The sequence below is a fragment of the Electrophorus electricus genome, chromosome 2, assembly GCF_041902795.1.
Source record: "Electrophorus electricus isolate QZ-2024a chromosome 2, ASM4190279v1, whole genome shotgun sequence".
Lineage (NCBI taxonomy): Eukaryota > Metazoa > Chordata > Actinopteri > Gymnotiformes > Gymnotidae > Electrophorus > Electrophorus electricus.
The window spans coordinates 5351823-5371827 of NC_137498.1; the positions used below are offsets into that span (position 1 = coordinate 5351823).

The 20005-nt window shown below is 40.2% G+C and overlaps 6 non-coding genes across 6 annotated transcripts; all 6 read right to left on the reverse strand.

Moving 5' to 3' along the window:
- Nucleotides 1-2092: 2092 nt before the first annotated feature.
- trnav-cac (transfer RNA valine (anticodon CAC)) lies at nucleotides 2093-2165 on the reverse strand. Its single transcript has one exon. It is a non-coding gene; the product is annotated as a tRNA-Val (tRNA).
- A 2498-nt stretch (nucleotides 2166-4663) lies between these two features.
- Nucleotides 4664-4736, reverse strand: trnav-cac (transfer RNA valine (anticodon CAC)). The gene has a single exon. It is a non-coding gene; the product is annotated as a tRNA-Val (tRNA).
- Nucleotides 4737-7234: 2498 nt separating this feature from the next.
- On the reverse strand, nucleotides 7235-7307 carry trnav-cac (transfer RNA valine (anticodon CAC)). The gene has a single exon. It is a non-coding gene; the product is annotated as a tRNA-Val (tRNA).
- A 5058-nt stretch (nucleotides 7308-12365) lies between these two features.
- trnav-cac (transfer RNA valine (anticodon CAC)) lies at nucleotides 12366-12438 on the reverse strand. Its single transcript has one exon. It is a non-coding gene; the product is annotated as a tRNA-Val (tRNA).
- Nucleotides 12439-14936: 2498 nt separating this feature from the next.
- trnav-cac (transfer RNA valine (anticodon CAC)) lies at nucleotides 14937-15009 on the reverse strand. Its single transcript has one exon. It is a non-coding gene; the product is annotated as a tRNA-Val (tRNA).
- Nucleotides 15010-17507: 2498 nt separating this feature from the next.
- trnav-cac (transfer RNA valine (anticodon CAC)) lies at nucleotides 17508-17580 on the reverse strand. The gene has a single exon. It is a non-coding gene; the product is annotated as a tRNA-Val (tRNA).
- Nucleotides 17581-20005: the final 2425 nt, after the last annotated feature.

Below are 20005 nucleotides of genomic sequence, written 5' to 3' on the forward strand. Positions count from 1 at the left end.
ATACATGGATTAGCACACCCATCATGCTACAATGAGTTTTACATCATCCCTGTGACAATTGAAATCAGCCTTAAACACAGCTCCTAAAGCACAGTCCTTGCATCACCGGAGGACAAGCCTGCTGCATATATTGACTTTCTCGGTTTGCAAATGGAGACAGTGATGGGATATTTTTTTCCAACAGAGAAGCTACACTTTATGTCCATACTAAGATGCTAGTAATCTTCTGATCTTGAAATTTCCATTTTGCACAATGTAGAACCAAGTTGCAGACGAAGAGGTTAGGGATTTCACATGCGTTATAGTGCCGGAGTTTGGAGTACAGGACTTGGAGAACTCAATTGGAGTAACTAGGGAGTTCAGAAAATCATTTCCCTCTGCTGCAAGAAGGCCATTCGATTCCCTGGTGTCTACTTCAAATAGAAGACACAGAAACCAAAGAACCAGCTAATGTTTCTGCTCAGCTTCAATTCAAGGTCCTTTCACACATAATGCAAACGTGATGACCAATTCACTACAGACACCATGCAAAAATGCCTTGATGCAGTATGGTATCACTGCAATTTCAGAACAATTTTTTCACCAGCTCATCCCCAAAACTGAAAATGTGTGCAAATTATTTAGGAGAAAGAATGAACATCATTTATGCCAAAACCTTTCATATTTGGAAGTTCACAAATAGCTGCCATTTTATGCAAATTTCGTGGGTATGTTGGATGGCCTAAAATGCGTTTCATGAGCAGACGTAACTAAAATTCAAATGGTTCACAATTGTAATTTTCAGAAATATCTGATTCAAACTGTCAGAAAAAAATGCTGTTTAGCTGAAAGGGAACCCTCTAGTCCGACCTACACATCAGTCGAAACTGGTGGTCCTGGAAAATTGTAGGTTCTGTTCTTGCTTTCTAAACCTATGTAGCAGGGCCGTGTGAGCTCTTCACTGCTTAAGGCCATAAAAACCGAAGATCTCTTTCATTGCAGTCCCAATAGTTGTCCTCAGAACCTCACTCCTCTCAATTCTACCTTGAAGTCATGAACAGTATTTCCTTCTTTTACCATTTTGAGTGCAGTTAAAAAGCAGCTCAGCTGCAGTTCCATGATGCTGAGTTTAAGTTGATTTCCCTGTGCAGTTCTTTAGCCTCGCCTGCCCATGCTTCCCTTTGTTCCAACCATTTTATACAGTAAACACCAAAAATGGATGAAAGAGAAATGCTTCTGCACAGTATGGAAGCTGGGACATGTGACCTGGAAAGCAAATGCAATGACCACTACTCTAGACAAATCAAGAGAGTTCAAGATCTATATCAATCAATAATGATCCCCCAAAAAGGTCTTTTAGTCAACAGGATTTATGACAAAATGATGTTGCGATTAGACAAGGAGCTTGGTGCCTCAGTCTGAGGACCTAAAGGGCAAACCGCACAAAGAGTCTCCCACTTGATACACTGCTTAGAAAAAGCACGTGCCCAACTACTGTGCTATCAAGAGGGATGTTTCTGCCAGGTATGGAACAGAGGACCTTTCTCGTGTTAGGCGAACATGCTGAGCACTACACTACAGAAACCACTTTAAAATGCTTCTTTGCCTCTCCAGCTTTTGCTCATTTTTGGGGCTTGAAAATCATAGCTTTAAATCTGGCTAAGCAGTATGACTTCTCAAGCATTAGGATGAAAATTCAGACAACCCCACCAAAGTTCTCTTGTTTCCTACCCTTTTAGAAACAGACTGTTGCTAACTAGGCATAATATGAAGAGTTTTACTTTATCTCTGTAGTTCTCTCATTGGCATATAGAGCATAACCTATTGCACAAATTGTGTATGCTTGATATTGCCTTGCAAGGATTTGTTCTTTGCCATAGACTTGATGAAAGAAACTTTTAAATTTCAGCTAATTAGCATAACCTCTGTTAGGAAACAAAACGAGAACACACTCACTGAAGTTTATGCTTGAAAGACTTGAATTAGCATAGCCATTATGCTATGAGTTTTAATTAATCAGCTTGGCCATTAATTAAGGAGCCTGACTTTTTTCTGTGAAGAACAGCTCTCCATTCAATTGAAAGGACAGCAGTTACACATCTACCAAGAGTTGTGTTTCTGCCTGGTATCGAGCCAGGGACCTTTCGCGTGTGAGGCGAACGTGATAACCACTACACTACAGAAACCCTACAGCACCGGCCGTTCAGGATCAGCCCAGCATTTCCTCCTTTTTGGTGCCTGCAAGGCATAGTTTAAAAACTGGCTTGAATTGTCTTCTCCCCGTTAGGACGCAAAATTCAATCCCACCAAGCAATGTTTTCTTGTTTCATTGCCTTTGAGAGACAGAATGTTACTCCCTAGGAATAATATGAAGAGCTCTACCGGATCACTGTAGGCTTATTCATTGGCATGGAAAGCAGTCCCTAGTGCACAAATTCTGCATCATTAACATTGCTTTGCATAGATTTTAATTGTCAGGAGACTATAAGGATGTTACTTTTAAGAATTAGCTAAGTAGCATAACTTATCTCTGTTAGGAGATCAAATACAGATGCACTCGTGGAGTTTCTGTTTTGTTTAATTTTGTTTGAAATACATGGATTAGCACACCCATCATGCTACAATGAGTTTTACATCATCCCTGTGACAATTGAAATCAGCCTTAAACACAGCTCCTAAAGCACAGTCCTTGCATCACCGGAGGACAAGCCTGCTGCATATATTGACTTTCTCGGTTTGCAAATGGAGACAGTGATGGGATATTTTTTTCCAACAGAGAAGCTACACTTTATGTCCATACTAAGATGCTAGTAATCTTCTGATCTTGAAATTTCCATTTTGCACAATGTAGAACCAAGTTGCAGACGAAGAGGTTAGGGATTTCACATGCGTTATAGTGCCGGAGTTTGGAGTACAGGACTTGGAGAACTCAATTGGAGTAACTAGGGAGTTCAGAAAATCATTTCCCTCTGCTGCAAGAAGGCCATTCGATTCCCTGGTGTCTACTTCAAATAGAAGACACAGAAACCAAAGAACCAGCTAATGTTTCTGCTCAGCTTCAATTCAAGGTCCTTTCACACATAATGCAAACGTGATGACCAATTCACTACAGACACCATGCAAAAATGCCTTGATGCAGTATGGTATCACTGCAATTTCAGAACAATTTTTTCACCAGCTCATCCCCAAAACTGAAAATGTGTGCAAATTATTTAGGAGAAAGAATGAACATCATTTATGCCAAAACCTTTCATATTTGGAAGTTCACAAATAGCTGCCATTTTATGCAAATTTCGTGGGTATGTTGGATGGCCTAAAATGCGTTTCATGAGCAGACGTAACTAAAATTCAAATGGTTCACAATTGTAATTTTCAGAAATATCTGATTCAAACTGTCAGAAAAAAATGCTGTTTAGCTGAAAGGGAACCCTCTAGTCCGACCTACACATCAGTCCAAACTGGTGGTCCTGGAAAATTGTAGGTTCTGTTCTTGCTTTCTAAACCTATGTAGCAGGGCCGTGTGAGCTCTTCACTGCTTAAGGCCGTAAAAACCGAAGATCTCTTTCATTGCAGTCCCAATAGTTGTCCTCAGAACCTCACTCCTCTCAATTCTACCTTGAAGTCATGAACAGTATTTCCTTCTTTTACCATTTTGAGTGCAGTTAAAAAGCAGCTCAGCTGCAGTTCCATGATGCTGAGTTTAAGTTGATTTCCCTGTGCAGTTCTTTAGCCTCGCCTGCCCATGCTTCCCTTTGTTCCAACCATTTTATACAGTAAACACCAAAAATGGATGAAAGAGAAATGCTTCTGCACAGTATGGAAGCTGGGACATGTGACTTGGAAAGCAAATGCAATGACCACTACTCTAGACAAATCAAGAGAGTTCAAGATCTATATCAATCAATAATGATCCCCCAAAAAGGTCTTTTAGTCAACAGGATATATGACAAAATGATGTTGCGATTAGACAAGGAGCTTGGTGCCTCAGTCTGAGGACCTAAAGGGCGAACCGCACAAAGAGTCTCCCACTTGATACACTGCTTAGAAAAAGCACGTGCCCAACTACTGTGCTATCAAGAGGGATGTTTCTGCCAGGTATGGAACAGAGGACCTTTCTCGTGTTAGGCGAACATGCTGAGCACTACACTACAGAAACCACTTTAAAATGCTTCTTTGCCTCTCCAGCTTTTGCTCATTTTTGGGGCTTGAAAATCATAGCTTTAAATCTGGCTAAGCAGTATGACTTCTCAAGCATTAGGATGAAAATTCAGACAACCCCACCAAAGTTCTCTTGTTTCCTACCCTTTTAGAAACAGACTGTTGCTAACTAGGCATAATATGAAGAGTTTTACTTTATCTCTGTAGTTCTCTCATTGGCATATAGAGCATAACCTATTGCACAAATTGTGTATGCTTGATATTGCCTTGCAAGGATTTGTTCTTTGCCATAGACTTGATGAAAGAAACTTTTAAATTTCAGCTAATTAGCATAACCTCTGTTAGGAAACAAAACGAGAACACACTCACTGAAGTTTATGCTTGAAAGACTTGAATTAGCATAGCCATTATGCTATGAGTTTTAATTAATCAGCTTGGCCATTAATTAAGGAGCCTGACTTTTTTCTGTGAAGAACAGCTCTCCATTCAATTGAAAGGACAGCAGTTACACATCTACCAAGAGCTGTGTTTCTGCCTGGTATCGAGCCAGGGACCTTTCGCGTGTGAGGCGAACGTGATAACCACTACACTACAGAAACCCTACAGCACCGGCCGTTCAGGATCAGCCCAGCATTTCCTCCTTTTTGGTGCCTGCAAGGCATAGTTTAAAAACTGGCTTGAATTGTCTTCTCCCCGTTAGGACGCAAAATTCAATCCCACCAAGCAATGTTTTCTTGTTTCATTGCCTTTGAGAGACAGAATGTTACTCCCTAGGAATAATATGAAGAGCTCTACCGGATCACTGTAGGCTTATTCATTGGCATGGAAAGCAGTCCCTAGTGCACAAATTCTGCATCATTAACATTGCTTTGCATAGATTTTAATTGTCAGGAGACTATAAGGATGTTACTTTTAAGAATTAGCTAAGTAGCATAACTTATCTCTGTTAGGAGATCAAATACAGATGCACTCGTGGAGTTTCTGTTTTGTTTAATTTTGTTTGAAATACATGGATTAGCACACCCATCATGCTACAATGAGTTTTACATCATCCCTGTGACAATTGAAATCAGCCTTAAACACAGCTCCTAAAACACAGTCCTTGCATCACCGGAGGACAAGCCTGCTGCATATATTGACTTTCTCGGTTTGCAAATGGAGACAGTGATGGGATATTTTTTTCCAACAGAGAAGCTACACTTTATGTCCATACTAAGATGCTAGTAATCTTCTGATCTTGAAATTTCCATTTTGCACAATGTAGAACCAAGTTGCAGACGAAGAGGTTAGGGATTTCACATGCGTTATAGTGCCGGAGTTTGGAGTACAGGACTTGGAGAACTCAATTGGAGTAACTAGGGAGTTCAGAAAATCATTTCCCTCTGCTGCAAGAAGGCCATTCGATTCCCTGGTGTCTACTTCAAATAGAAGACACAGAAACCAAAGAACCAGCTAATGTTTCTGCTCAGCTTCAATTCAAGGTCCTTTCACACATAATGCAAACGTGATGACCAATTCACTACAGACACCATGCAAAAATGCCTTGATGCAGTATGGTATCACTGCAATTTCAGAACAATTTTTTCACCAGCTCATCCCCAAAACTGAAAATGTGTGCAAATTATTTAGGAGAAAGAATGAACATCATTTATGCCAAAACCTTTCATATTTGGAAGTTCACAAATAGCTGCCATTTTATGCAAATTTCGTGGGTATGTTGGATGGCCTAAAATGCGTTTCATGAGCAGACGTAACTAAAATTCAAATGGTTCACAATTGTAATTTTCAGAAATATCTGATTCAAACTGTCAGAAAAAAATGCTGTTTAGCTGAAAGGGAACCCTCTAGTCCGACCTACACATCAGTCCAAACTGGTGGTCCTGGAAAATTGTAGGTTCTGTTCTTGCTTTCTAAACCTATGTAGCAGGGCCGTGTGAGCTCTTCACTGCTTAAGGCCGTAAAAACCGAAGATCTCTTTCATTGCAGTCCCAATAGTTGTCCTCAGAACCTCACTCCTCTCAATTCTACCTTGAAGTCATGAACAGTATTTCCTTCTTTTACCATTTTGAGTGCAGTTAAAAAGCAGCTCAGCTGCAGTTCCATGATGCTGAGTTTAAGTTGATTTCCCTGTGCAGTTCTTTAGCCTCGCCTGCCCATGCTTCCCTTTGTTCCAACCATTTTATACAGTAAACACCAAAAATGGATGAAAGAGAAATGCTTCTGCACAGTATGGAAGCTGGGACATGTGACTTGGAAAGCAAATGCAATGACCACTACTCTAGACAAATCAAGAGAGTTCAAGATCTATATCAATCAATAATGATCCCCCAAAAAGGTCTTTTAGTCAACAGGATATATGACAAAATGATGTTGCGATTAGACAAGGAGCTTGGTGCCTCAGTCTGAGGACCTAAAGGGCGAACCGCACAAAGAGTCTCCCACTTGATACACTGCTTAGAAAAAGCACGTGCCCAACTACTGTGCTATCAAGAGGGATGTTTCTGCCAGGTATGGAACAGAGGACCTTTCTCGTGTTAGGCGAACATGCTGAGCACTACACTACAGAAACCACTTTAAAATGCTTCTTTGCCTCTCCAGCTTTTGCTCATTTTTGGGGCTTGAAAATCATAGCTTTAAATCTGGCTAAGCAGTATGACTTCTCAAGCATTAGGATGAAAATTCAGACAACCCCACCAAAGTTCTCTTGTTTCCTACCCTTTTAGAAACAGACTGTTGCTAACTAGGCATAATATGAAGAGTTTTACTTTATCTCTGTAGTTCTCTCATTGGCATATAGAGCATAACCTATTGCACAAATTGTGTATGCTTGATATTGCCTTGCAAGGATTTGTTCTTTGCCATAGACTTGATGAAAGAAACTTTTAAATTTCAGCTAATTAGCATAACCTCTGTTAGGAAACAAAACGAGAACACACTCACTGAAGTTTATGCTTGAAAGACTTGAATTAGCATAGCCATTATGCTATGAGTTTTAATTAATCAGCTTGGCCATTAATTAAGGAGCCTGACTTTTTTCTGTGAAGAACAGCTCTCCATTCAATTGAAAGGACAGCAGTTACACATCTACCAAGAGCTGTGTTTCTGCCTGGTATCGAGCCAGGGACCTTTCGCGTGTGAGGCGAACGTGATAACCACTACACTACAGAAACCCTACAGCACCGGCCGTTCAGGATCAGCCCAGCATTTCCTCCTTTTTGGTGCCTGCAAGGCATAGTTTAAAAACTGGCTTGAATTGTCTTCTCCCCGTTAGGACGCAAAATTCAATCCCACCAAGCAATGTTTTCTTGTTTCATTGCCTTTGAGAGACAGAATGTTACTCCCTAGGAATAATATGAAGAGCTCTAGCGGATCACTGTAGGCTTATTCATTGGCATGGAAAGCAGTCCCTAGTGCACAAATTCTGCATCATTAACATTGCTTTGCATAGATTTTAATTGTCAGGAGACTATAAGGATGTTACTTTTAAGAATTAGCTAAGTAGCATAACTTATCTCTGTTAGGAGATCAAATACAGATGCACTCGTGGAGTTTCTGTTTTGTTTAATTTTGTTTGAAATACATGGATTAGCACACCCATCATGCTACAATGAGTTTTACATCATCCCTGTGACAATTGAAATCAGCCTTAAACACAGCTCCTAAAACACAGTCCTTGCATCACCGGAGGACAAGCCTGCTGCATATATTGACTTTCTCGGTTTGCAAATGGAGACAGTGATGGGATATTTTTTTCCAACAGAGAAGCTACACTTTATGTCCATACTAAGATGCTAGTAATCTTCTGATCTTGAAATTTCCATTTTGCACAATGTAGAACCAAGTTGCAGACGAAGAGGTTAGGGATTTCACATGCGTTATAGTGCCGGAGTTTGGAGTACAGGACTTGGAGAACTCAATTGGAGTAACTAGGGAGTTCAGAAAATCATTTCCCTCTGCTGCAAGAAGGCCATTCGATTCCCTGGTGTCTACTTCAAATAGAAGACACAGAAACCAAAGAACCAGCTAATGTTTCTGCTCAGCTTCAATTCAAGGTCCTTTCACACATAATGCAAACGTGATGACCAATTCACTACAGACACCATGCAAAAATGCCTTGATGCAGTATGGTATCACTGCAATTTCAGAACAATTTTTTCACCAGCTCATCCCCAAAACTGAAAATGTGTGCAAATTATTTAGGAGAAAGAATGAACATCATTTATGCCAAAACCTTTCATATTTGGAAGTTCACAAATAGCTGCCATTTTATGCAAATTTCGTGGGTATGTTGGATGGCCTAAAATGCGTTTCATGAGCAGACGTAACTAAAATTCAAATGGTTCACAATTGTAATTTTCAGAAATATCTGATTCAAACTGTCAGAAAAAAATGCTGTTTAGCTGAAAGGGAACCCTCTAGTCCGACCTACACATCAGTCGAAACTGGTGGTCCTGGAAAATTGTAGGTTCTGTTCTTGCTTTCTAAACCTATGTAGCAGGGCCGTGTGAGCTCTTCACTGCTTAAGGCCATAAAAACCGAAGATCTCTTTCATTGCAGTCCCAATAGTTGTCCTCAGAACCTCACTCCTCTCAATTCTACCTTGAAGTCATGAACAGTATTTCCTTCTTTTACCATTTTGAGTGCAGTTAAAAAGCAGCTCAGCTGCAGTTCCATGATGCTGAGTTTAAGTTGATTTCCCTGTGCAGTTCTTTAGCCTCGCCTGCCCATGCTTCCCTTTGTTCCAACCATTTTATACAGTAAACACCAAAAATGGATGAAAGAGAAATGCTTCTGCACAGTATGGAAGCTGGGACATGTGACCTGGAAAGCAAATGCAATGACCACTACTCTAGACAAATCAAGAGAGTTCAAGATCTATATCAATCAATAATGATCCCCCAAAAAGGTCTTTTAGTCAACAGGATTTATGACAAAATGATGTTGCGATTAGACAAGGAGCTTGGTGCCTCAGTCTGAGGACCTAAAGGGCAAACCGCACAAAGAGTCTCCCACTTGATACACTGCTTAGAAAAAGCACGTGCCCAACTACTGTGCTATCAAGAGGGATGTTTCTGCCAGGTATGGAACAGAGGACCTTTCTCGTGTTAGGCGAACATGCTGAGCACTACACTACAGAAACCACTTTAAAATGCTTCTTTGCCTCTCCAGCTTTTGCTCATTTTTGGGGCTTGAAAATCATAGCTTTAAATCTGGCTAAGCAGTATGACTTCTCAAGCATTAGGATGAAAATTCAGACAACCCCACCAAAGTTCTCTTGTTTCCTACCCTTTTAGAAACAGACTGTTGCTAACTAGGCATAATATGAAGAGTTTTACTTTATCTCTGTAGTTCTCTCATTGGCATATAGAGCATAACCTATTGCACAAATTGTGTATGCTTGATATTGCCTTGCGAGGATTTGTTCTTTGCCATAGACTTGATGAAAGAAACTTTTAAATTTCAGCTAATTAGCATAACCTCTGTTAGGAAACAAAACGAGAACACACTCACTGAAGTTTATGCTTGAAAGACTTGAATTAGCATAGCCATTATGCTATGAGTTTTAATTAACCAGCTTGGCCATTAATTAAGGAGCCTGACTTTTTTCTGTGAAGAACAGCTCTCCATTCAATTGAAAGGACAGCAGTTACACATCTACCAAGAGTTGTGTTTCTGCCTGGTATCGAGCCAGGGACCTTTCGCGTGTGAGGCTAACGTGATAACCACTACACTACAGAACCGGCCATTCAGGATCAGCCCAGCATTTCCTCCTTTTTGGTGCCTGCAAGGCATAGTTTAAAAACTGGCTTGAATTGTCTTCTCCCCGTTAGGACGCAAAATTCAATCCCACCAAGCAATGTTTTCTTGTTTCATTGCCTTTGAGAGACAGAATGTTACTCCCTAGGAATAATATGAAGAGCTCTACCGGATCACTGTAGGCTTATTCATTGGCATGGAAAGCAGTCCCTAGTGCACAAATTCTGCATCATTAACATTGCTTTGCATAGATTTTAATTGTCAGGAGACTATAAGGATGTTACTTTTAAGAATTAGCTAAGTAGCATAACTTATCTCTGTTAGGAGATCAAATACAGATGCACTCGTGGAGTTTCTGTTTTGTTTAATTTTGTTTGAAATACATGGATTAGCACACCCATCATGCTACAATGAGTTTTACATCATCCCTGTGACAATTGAAATCAGCCTTAAACACAGCTCCTAAAGCACAGTCCTTGCATCACCGGAGGACAAGCCTGCTGCATATATTGACTTTCTCGGTTTGCAAATGGAGACAGTGATGGGATATTTTTTTCCAACAGAGAAACTACACTTTATGTCCATACTAAGATGCTAGTAATCTTCTGATCTTGAAATTTCCATTTTGCACAATGTAGAACCAAGTTGCAGACGAAGAGGTTAGGGATTTCACATGCGTTATAGTGCCGGAGTTTGGAGTACAGGACTTGGAGAACTCAATTGGAGTAACTAGGGAGTTCAGAAAATCATTTCCCTCTGCTGCAAGAAGGCCATTCGATTCCCTGGTGTCTACTTCAAATAGAAGACACAGAAACCAAAGAACCAGCTAATGTTTCTGCTCAGCTTCAATTCAAGGTCCTTTCACACATAATGCAAACGTGATGACCAATTCACTACAGACACCATGCAAAAATGCCTTGATGCAGTATGGTATCACTGCAATTTCAGAACAATTTTTTCACCAGCTCATCCCCAAAACTGAAAATGTGTGCAAATTATTTAGGAGAAAGAATGAACATCATTTATGCCAAAACCTTTCATATTTGGAAGTTCACAAATAGCTGCCATTTTATGCAAATTTCGTGGGTATGTTGGATGGCCTAAAATGCGTTTCATGAGCAGACGTAACTAAAATTCAAATGGTTCACAATTGTAATTTTCAGAAATATCTGATTCAAACTGTCAGAAAAAAATGCTGTTTAGCTGAAAGGGAACCCTCTAGTCCGACCTACACATCAGTCCAAACTGGTGGTCCTGGAAAATTGTAGGTTCTGTTCTTGCTTTCTAAACCTATGTAGCAGGGCCGTGTGAGCTCTTCACTGCTTAAGGCCATAAAAACCGAAGATCTCTTTCATTGCAGTCCCAATAGTTGTCCTCAGAACCTCACTCCTCTCAATTCTACCTTGAAGTCATGAACAGTATTTCCTTCTTTTACCATTTTGAGTGCAGTTAAAAAGCAGCTCAGCTGCAGTTCCATGATGCTGAGTTTAAGTTGATTTCCCTGTGCAGTTCTTTAGCCTCGCCTGCCCATGCTTCCCTTTGTTCCAACCATTTTATACAGTAAACACCAAAAATGGATGAAAGAGAAATGCTTCTGCACAGTATGGAAGCTGGGACATGTGACTTGGAAAGCAAATGCAATGACCACTACTCTAGACAAATCAAGAGAGTTCAAGATCTATATCAATCAATAATGATCCCCCAAAAAGGTCTTTTAGTCAACAGGATATATGACAAAATGATGTTGCGATTAGACAAGGAGCTTGGTGCCTCAGTCTGAGGACCTAAAGGGCGAACCGCACAAAGAGTCTCCCACTTGATACACTGCTTAGAAAAAGCACGTGCCCAACTACTGTGCTATCAAGAGGGATGTTTCTGCCAGGTATGGAACAGAGGACCTTTCTCGTGTTAGGCGAACATGCTGAGCACTACACTACAGAAACCACTTTAAAATGCTTCTTTGCCTCTCCAGCTTTTGCTCATTTTTGGGGCTTGAAAATCATAGCTTTAAATCTGGCTAAGCAGTATGACTTCTCAAGCATTAGGATGAAAATTCAGACAACCCCACCAAAGTTCTCTTGTTTCCTACCCTTTTAGAAACAGACTGTTGCTAACTAGGCATAATATGAAGAGTTTTACTTTATCTCTGTAGTTCTCTCATTGGCATATAGAGCATAACCTATTGCACAAATTGTGTATGCTTGATATTGCCTTGCAAGGATTTGTTCTTTGCCATAGACTTGATGAAAGAAACTTTTAAATTTCAGCTAATTAGCATAACCTCTGTTAGGAAACAAAACGAGAACACACTCACTGAAGTTTATGCTTGAAAGACTTGAATTAGCATAGCCATTATGCTATGAGTTTTAATTAATCAGCTTGGCCATTAATTAAGGAGCCTGACTTTTTTCTGTGAAGAACAGCTCTCCATTCAATTGAAAGGACAGCAGTTACACATCTACCAAGAGTTGTGTTTCTGCCTGGTATCGAGCCAGGGACCTTTCGCGTGTGAGGCGAACGTGATAACCACTACACTACAGAAACCCTACAGCACCGGCCGTTCAGGATCAGCCCAGCATTTCCTCCTTTTTGGTGCCTGCAAGGCATAGTTTAAAAACTGGCTTGAATTGTCTTCTCCCCGTTAGGACGCAAAGTTCAATCCCACCAAGCAATGTTTTCTTGTTTCATTGCCTTTGAGAGACAGAATGTTACTCCCTAGGAATAATATGAAGAGCTCTACCGGATCACTGTAGGCTTATTCATTGGCATGGAAAGCAGTCCCTAGTGCACAAATTCTGCATCATTAACATTGCTTTGCATAGATTTTAATTGTCAGGAGACTATAAGGATGTTACTTTTAAGAATTAGCTAAGTAGCATAACTTATCTCTGTTAGGAGATCAAATACAGATGCACTCGTGGAGTTTCTGTTTTGTTTAATTTTGTTTGAAATACATGGATTAGCACACCCATCATGCTACAATGAGTTTTACATCATCCCTGTGACAATTGAAATCAGCCTTAAACACAGCTCCTAAAGCACAGTCCTTGCATCACCGGAGGACAAGCCTGCTGCATATATTGACTTTCTCGGTTTGCAAATGGAGACAGTGATGGGATATTTTTTTCCAACAGAGAAGCTACACTTTATGTCCATACTAAGATGCTAGTAATCTTCTGATCTTGAAATTTCCATTTTGCACAATGTAGAACCAAGTTGCAGACGAAGAGGTTAGGGATTTCACATGCGTTATAGTGCCGGAGTTTGGAGTACAGGACTTGGAGAACTCAATTGGAGTAACTAGGGAGTTCAGAAAATCATTTCCCTCTGCAGCAAGAAGGCCATTCGATTCCCTGGTGTCTACTTCAAATAGAAGACACAGAAACCAAAGAACCAGCTAATGTTTCTGCTCAGCTTCAATTCAAGGTCCTTTCACACATAATGCAAACGTGATGACCAATTCACTACAGACACCATGCAAAAATGCCTTGATGCAGTATGGTATCACTGCAATTTCAGAACAATTTTTTCACCAGCTCATCCCCAAAACTGAAAATGTGTGCAAATTATTTAGGAGAAAGAATGAACATCATTTATGCCAAAACCTTTCATATTTGGAAGTTCACAAATAGCTGCCATTTTATGCAAATTTCGTGGGTATGTTGGATGGCCTAAAATGCGTTTCATGAGCAGACGTAACTAAAATTCAAATGGTTCACAATTGTAATTTTCAGAAATATCTGATTCAAACTGTCAGAAAAAAATGCTGTTTAGCTGAAAGGGAACCCTCTAGTCCGACCTACACATCAGTCCAAACTGGTGGTCCTGGAAAATTGTAGGTTCTGTTCTTGCTTTCTAAACCTATGTAGCAGGGCCGTGTGAGCTCTTCACTGCTTAAGGCCATAAAAACCGAAGATCTCTTTCATTGCAGTCCCAATAGTTGTCCTCAGAACCTCACTCCTCTCAATTCTACCTTGAAGTCATGAACAGTATTTCCTTCTTTTACCATTTTGAGTGCAGTTAAAAAGCAGCTCAGCTGCAGTTCCATGATGCTGAGTTTAAGTTGATTTCCCTGTGCAGTTCTTTAGCCTCGCCTGCCCATGCTTCCCTTTGTTCCAACCATTTTATACAGTAAACACCAAAAATGGATGAAAGAGAAATGCTTCTGCACAGTATGGAAGCTGGGACATGTGACTTGGAAAGCAAATGCAATGACCACTACTCTAGACAAATCAAGAGAGTTCAAGATCTATATCAATCAATAATGATCCCCCAAAAAGGTCTTTTAGTCAACAGGATATATGACAAAATGATGTTGCGATTAGACAAGGAGCTTGGTGCCTCAGTCTGAGGACCTAAAGGGCGAACCGCACAAAGAGTCTCCCACTTGATACACTGCTTAGAAAAAGCACGTGCCCAACTACTGTGCTATCAAGAGGGATGTTTCTGCCAGGTATGGAACAGAGGACCTTTCTCGTGTTAGGCGAACATGCTGAGCACTACACTACAGAAACCACTTTAAAATGCTTCTTTGCCTCTCCAGCTTTTGCTCATTTTTGGGGCTTGAAAATCATAGCTTTAAATCTGGCTAAGCAGTATGACTTCTCAAGCATTAGGATGAAAATTCAGACAACCCCACCAAAGTTCTCTTGTTTCCTACCCTTTTAGAAACAGACTGTTGCTAACTAGGCATAATATGAAGAGTTTTACTTTATCTCTGTAGTTCTCTCATTGGCATATAGAGCATAACCTATTGCACAAATTGTGTATGCTTGATATTGCCTTGCAAGGATTTGTTCTTTGCCATAGACTTGATGAAAGAAACTTTTAAATTTCAGCTAATTAGCATAACCTCTGTTAGGAAACAAAACGAGAACACACTCACTGAAGTTTATGCTTGAAAGACTTGAATTAGCATAGCCATTATGCTATGAGTTTTAATTAATCAGCTTGGCCATTAATTAAGGAGCCTGACTTTTTTCTGTGAAGAACAGCTCTCCATTCAATTGAAAGGACAGCAGTTACACATCTACCAAGAGTTGTGTTTCTGCCTGGTATCGAGCCAGGGACCTTTCGCGTGTGAGGCGAACGTGATAACCACTACACTACAGAAACCCTACAGCACCGGCCGTTCAGGATCAGCCCAGCATTTCCTCCTTTTTGGTGCCTGCAAGGCATAGTTTAAAAACTGGCTTGAATTGTCTTCTCCCCGTTAGGACGCAAAATTCAATCCCACCAAGCAATGTTTTCTTGTTTCATTGCCTTTGAGAGACAGAATGTTACTCCCTAGGAATAATATGAAGAGCTCTAGCGGATCACTGTAGGCTTATTCATTGGCATGGAAAGCAGTCCCTAGTGCACAAATTCTGCATCATTAACATTGCTTTGCATAGATTTTAATTGTCAGGAGACTATAAGGATGTTACTTTTAAGAATTAGCTAAGTAGCATAACTTATCTCTGTTAGGAGATCAAATACAGATGCACTCGTGGAGTTTCTGTTTTGTTTAATTTTGTTTGAAATACATGGATTAGCACACCCATCATGCTACAATGAGTTTTACATCATCCCTGTGACAATTGAAATCAGCCTTAAACACAGCTCCTAAAGCACAGTCCTTGCATCACCGGAGGACAAGCCTGCTGCATATATTGACTTTCTCGGTTTGCAAATGGAGACAGTGATGGGATATTTTTTTCCAACAGAGAAGCTACACTTTATGTCCATACTAAGATGTTAGTAATCTTCTGATCTTGAAATTTCCATTTTGCACAATGTAGAACCAAGTTGCAGACGAAGAGGTTAGGGATTTCACATGCGTTATAGTGCCGGAGTTTGGAGTACAGGACTTGGAGAACTCAATTGGAGTAACTAGGGAGTTCAGAAAATCATTTCCCTCTGCTGCAAGAAGGCCATTCGATTCCCTGGTGTCTACTTCAAATAGAAGACACAGAAACCAAAGAACCAGCTAATGTTTCTGCTCAGCTTCAATTCAAGGTCCTTTCACACATAATGCAAACGTGATGACCAATTCACTACAGACACCATGCAAAAATGCCTTGATGCAGTATGGTATCACTGCAATTTCAGAACAATTTTTTCACCAGCTCATCCCCAAAACTGAAAATGTGTGCAAATTATTTAGGAGAAAGAATGAACATCATTTATGCCAAAACCTTTCATATTTGGAAGTTCACAAATAGCTGCCATTTTATGCAAATTTCGTGGGTATGTTGGATGGCCTAAAATGCGTTTCATGAGCAGACGTAACTAAAATTCAAATGGTTCACAATTGTAATTTTCAGAAATATCTGATTCAAACTGTCAGAAAAAAATGCTGTTTAGCTGAAAGGGAACCCTCTAGTCCGACCTACACATCAGTCCAAACTGGTGGTCCTGGAAAATTGTAGGTTCTGTTCTTGCTTTCTAAACCTATGTAGCAGGGCCGTGTGAGCTCTTCACTGCTTAAGGCCATAAAAACCGAAGATCTCTTTCATTGCAGTCCCAATAGTTGTCCTCAGAACCTCACTCCTCTCAATTCTACCTTGAAGTCATGAACAGTATTTCCTTCTTTTACCATTTTGAGTGCAGTTAAAAAGCAGCTCAGCTGCAGTTCCATGATGCTGAGTTTAAGTTGATTTCCCTGTGCAGTTCTTTAGCCTCGCCTGCCCATGCTTCCCTTTGTTCCAACCATTTTATACAGTAAACACCAAAAATGGATGAAAGAGAAATGCTTCTGCACAGTATGGAAGCTGGGACATGTGACTTGGAAAGCAAATGCAATGACCACTACTCTAGACAAATCAAGAGAGTTCAAGATCTATATCAATCAATAATGATCCCCCAAAAAGGTCTTTTAGTCAACAGGATATATGACAAAATGATGTTGCGATTAGACAAGGAGCTTGGTGCCTCAGTCTGAGGACCTAAAGGGCGAACCGCACAAAGAGTCTCCCACTTGATACACTGCTTAGAAAAAGCACGTGCCCAACTACTGTGCTATCAAGAGGGATGTTTCTGCCAGGTATGGAACAGAGGACCTTTCTCGTGTTAGGCGAACATGCTGAGCACTACACTACAGAAACCACTTTAAAATGCTTCTTTGCCTCTCCAGCTTTTGCTCATTTTTGGGGCTTGAAAATCATAGCTTTAAATCTGGCTAAGCAGTATGACTTCTCAAGCATTAGGATGAAAATTCAGACAACCCCACCAAAGTTCTCTTGTTTCCTACCCTTTTAGAAACAGACTGTTGCTAACTAGGCATAATATGAAGAGTTTTACTTTATCTCTGTAGTTCTCTCATTGGCATATAGAGCATAACCTATTGCACAAATTGTGTATGCTTGATATTGCCTTGCAAGGATTTGTTCTTTGCCATAGACTTGATGAAAGAAACTTTTAAATTTCAGCTAATTAGCATAACCTCTGTTAGGAAACAAAACGAGAACACACTCACTGAAGTTTATGCTTGAAAGACTTGAATTAGCATAGCCATTATGCTATGAGTTTTAATTAATCAGCTTGGCCATTAATTAAGGAGCCTGACTTTTTTCTGTGAAGAACAGCTCTCCATTCAATTGAAAGGACAGCAGTTACACATCTACCAAGAGTTGTGTTTCTGCCTGGTATCGAGCCAGGGACCTTTCGCGTGTGAGGCGAACATGATAACCACTACACTACAGAAACCCTACAGCACCGGCCGTTCAGGATCAGCCCAGCATTTCCTCCTTTTTGGTGCCTGCAAGGCATAGTTTAAAAACTGGCTTGAATTGTCTTCTCCCCGTTAGGACGCAAAATTCAATCCCACCAAGCAATGTTTTCTTGTTTCATTGCCTTTGAGAGACAGAATGTTACTCCCTAGGAATAATATGAAGAGCTCTAGCGGATCACTGTAGGCTTATTCATTGGCATGGAAAGCAGTCCCTAGTGCACAAATTCTGCATCATTAACATTGCTTTGCATAGATTTTAATTGTCAGGAGACTATAAGGATGTTACTTTTAAGAATTAGCTAAGTAGCATAACTTATCTCTGTTAGGAGATCAAATACAGATGCACTCGTGGAGTTTCTGTTTTGTTTAATTTTGTTTGAAATACATGGATTAGCACACCCATCATGCTACAATGAGTTTTACATCATCCCTGTGACAATTGAAATCAGCCTTAAACACAGCTCCTAAAGCACAGTCCTTGCATCACCGGAGGACAAGCCTGCTGCATATATTGACTTTCTCGGTTTGCAAATGGAGACAGTGATGGGATATTTTTTTCCAACAGAGAAGCTACACTTTATGTCCATACTAAGATGTTAGTAATCTTCTGATCTTGAAATTTCCATTTTGCACAATGTAGAACCAAGTTGCAGACGAAGAGGTTAGGGATTTCACATGCGTTATAGTGCCGGAGTTTGGAGTACAGGACTTGGAGAACTCAATTGGAGTAACTAGGGAGTTCAGAAAATCATTTCCCTCTGCTGCAAGAAGGCCATTCGATTCCCTGGTGTCTACTTCAAATAGAAGACACAGAAACCAAAGAACCAGCTAATGTTTCTGCTCAGCTTCAATTCAAGGTCCTTTCACACATAATGCAAACGTGATGACCAATTCACTACAGACACCATGCAAAAATGCCTTGATGCAGTATGGTATCACTGCAATTTCAGAACAATTTTTTCACCAGCTCATCCCCAAAACTGAAAATGTGTGCAAATTATTTAGGAGAAAGAATGAACATCATTTATGCCAAAACCTTTCATATTTGGAAGTTCACAAATAGCTGCCATTTTATGCAAATTTCGTGGGTATGTTGGATGGCCTAAAATGCGTTTCATGAGCAGACGTAACTAAAATTCAAATGGTTCACAATTGTAATTTTCAGAAATATCTGATTCAAACTGTCAGAAAAAAATGCTGTTTAGCTGAAAGGGAACCCTCTAGTCCGACCTACACATCAGTCCAAACTGGTGGTCCTGGAAAATTGTAGGTTCTGTTCTTGCTTTCTAAACCTATGTAGCAGGGCCGTGTGAGCTCTTCACTGCTTAAGGCCATAAAAACCGAAGATCTCTTTCATTGCAGTCCCAATAGTTGTCCTCAGAACCTCACTCCTCTCAATTCTACCTTGAAGTCATGAACAGTATTTCCTTCTTTTACCATTTTGAGTGCAGTTAAAAAGCAGCTCAGCTGCAGTTCCATGATGCTGAGTTTAAGTTGATTTCCCTGTGCAGTTCTTTAGCCTCGCCTGCCCATGCTTCCCTTTGTTCCAACCATTTTATACAGTAAACACCAAAAATGGATGAAAGAGAAATGCTTCTGCACAGTATGGAAGCTGGGACATGTGACTTGGAAAGCAAATGCAATGACCACTACTCTAGACAAATCAAGAGAGTTCAAGATCTATATCAATCAATAATGATCCCCCAAAAAGGTCTTTTAGTCAACAGGATATATGACAAAATGATGTTGCGATTAGACAAGGAGCTTGGTGCCTCAGTCTGAGGACCTAAAGGGCAAACCGCACAAAGAGTCTCCCACTTGATACACTGCTTAGAAAAAGCACGTGCCCAACTACTGTGCTATCAAGAGGGATGTTTCTGCCAGGTATGGAACAGAGGACCTTTCTCGTGTTAGGCGAACATGCTGAGCACTACACTACAGAAACCACTTTAAAATGCTTCTTTGCCTCTCCAGCTTTTGCTCATTTTTGGGGCTTGAAAATCATAGCTTTAAATCTGGCTAAGCAGTATGACTTCTCAAGCATTAGGATGAAAATTCAGACAACCCCACCAAAGTTCTCTTGTTTCCTACCCTTTTAGAAACAGACTGTTGCTAACTAGGCATAATATGAAGAGTTTTACTTTATCTCTGTAGTTCTCTCATTGGCATATAGAGCATAACCTATTGCACAAATTGTGTATGCTTGATATTGCCTTGCAAGGATTTGTTCTTTGCCATAGACTTGATGAAAGAAACTTTTAAATTTCAGCTAATTAGCATAACCTCTGTTAGGAAACAAAACGAGAACACACTCACTGAAGTTTATGCTTGAAAGACTTGAATTAGCATAGCCATTATGCTATGAGTTTTAATTAATCAGCTTGGCCATTAATTAAGGAG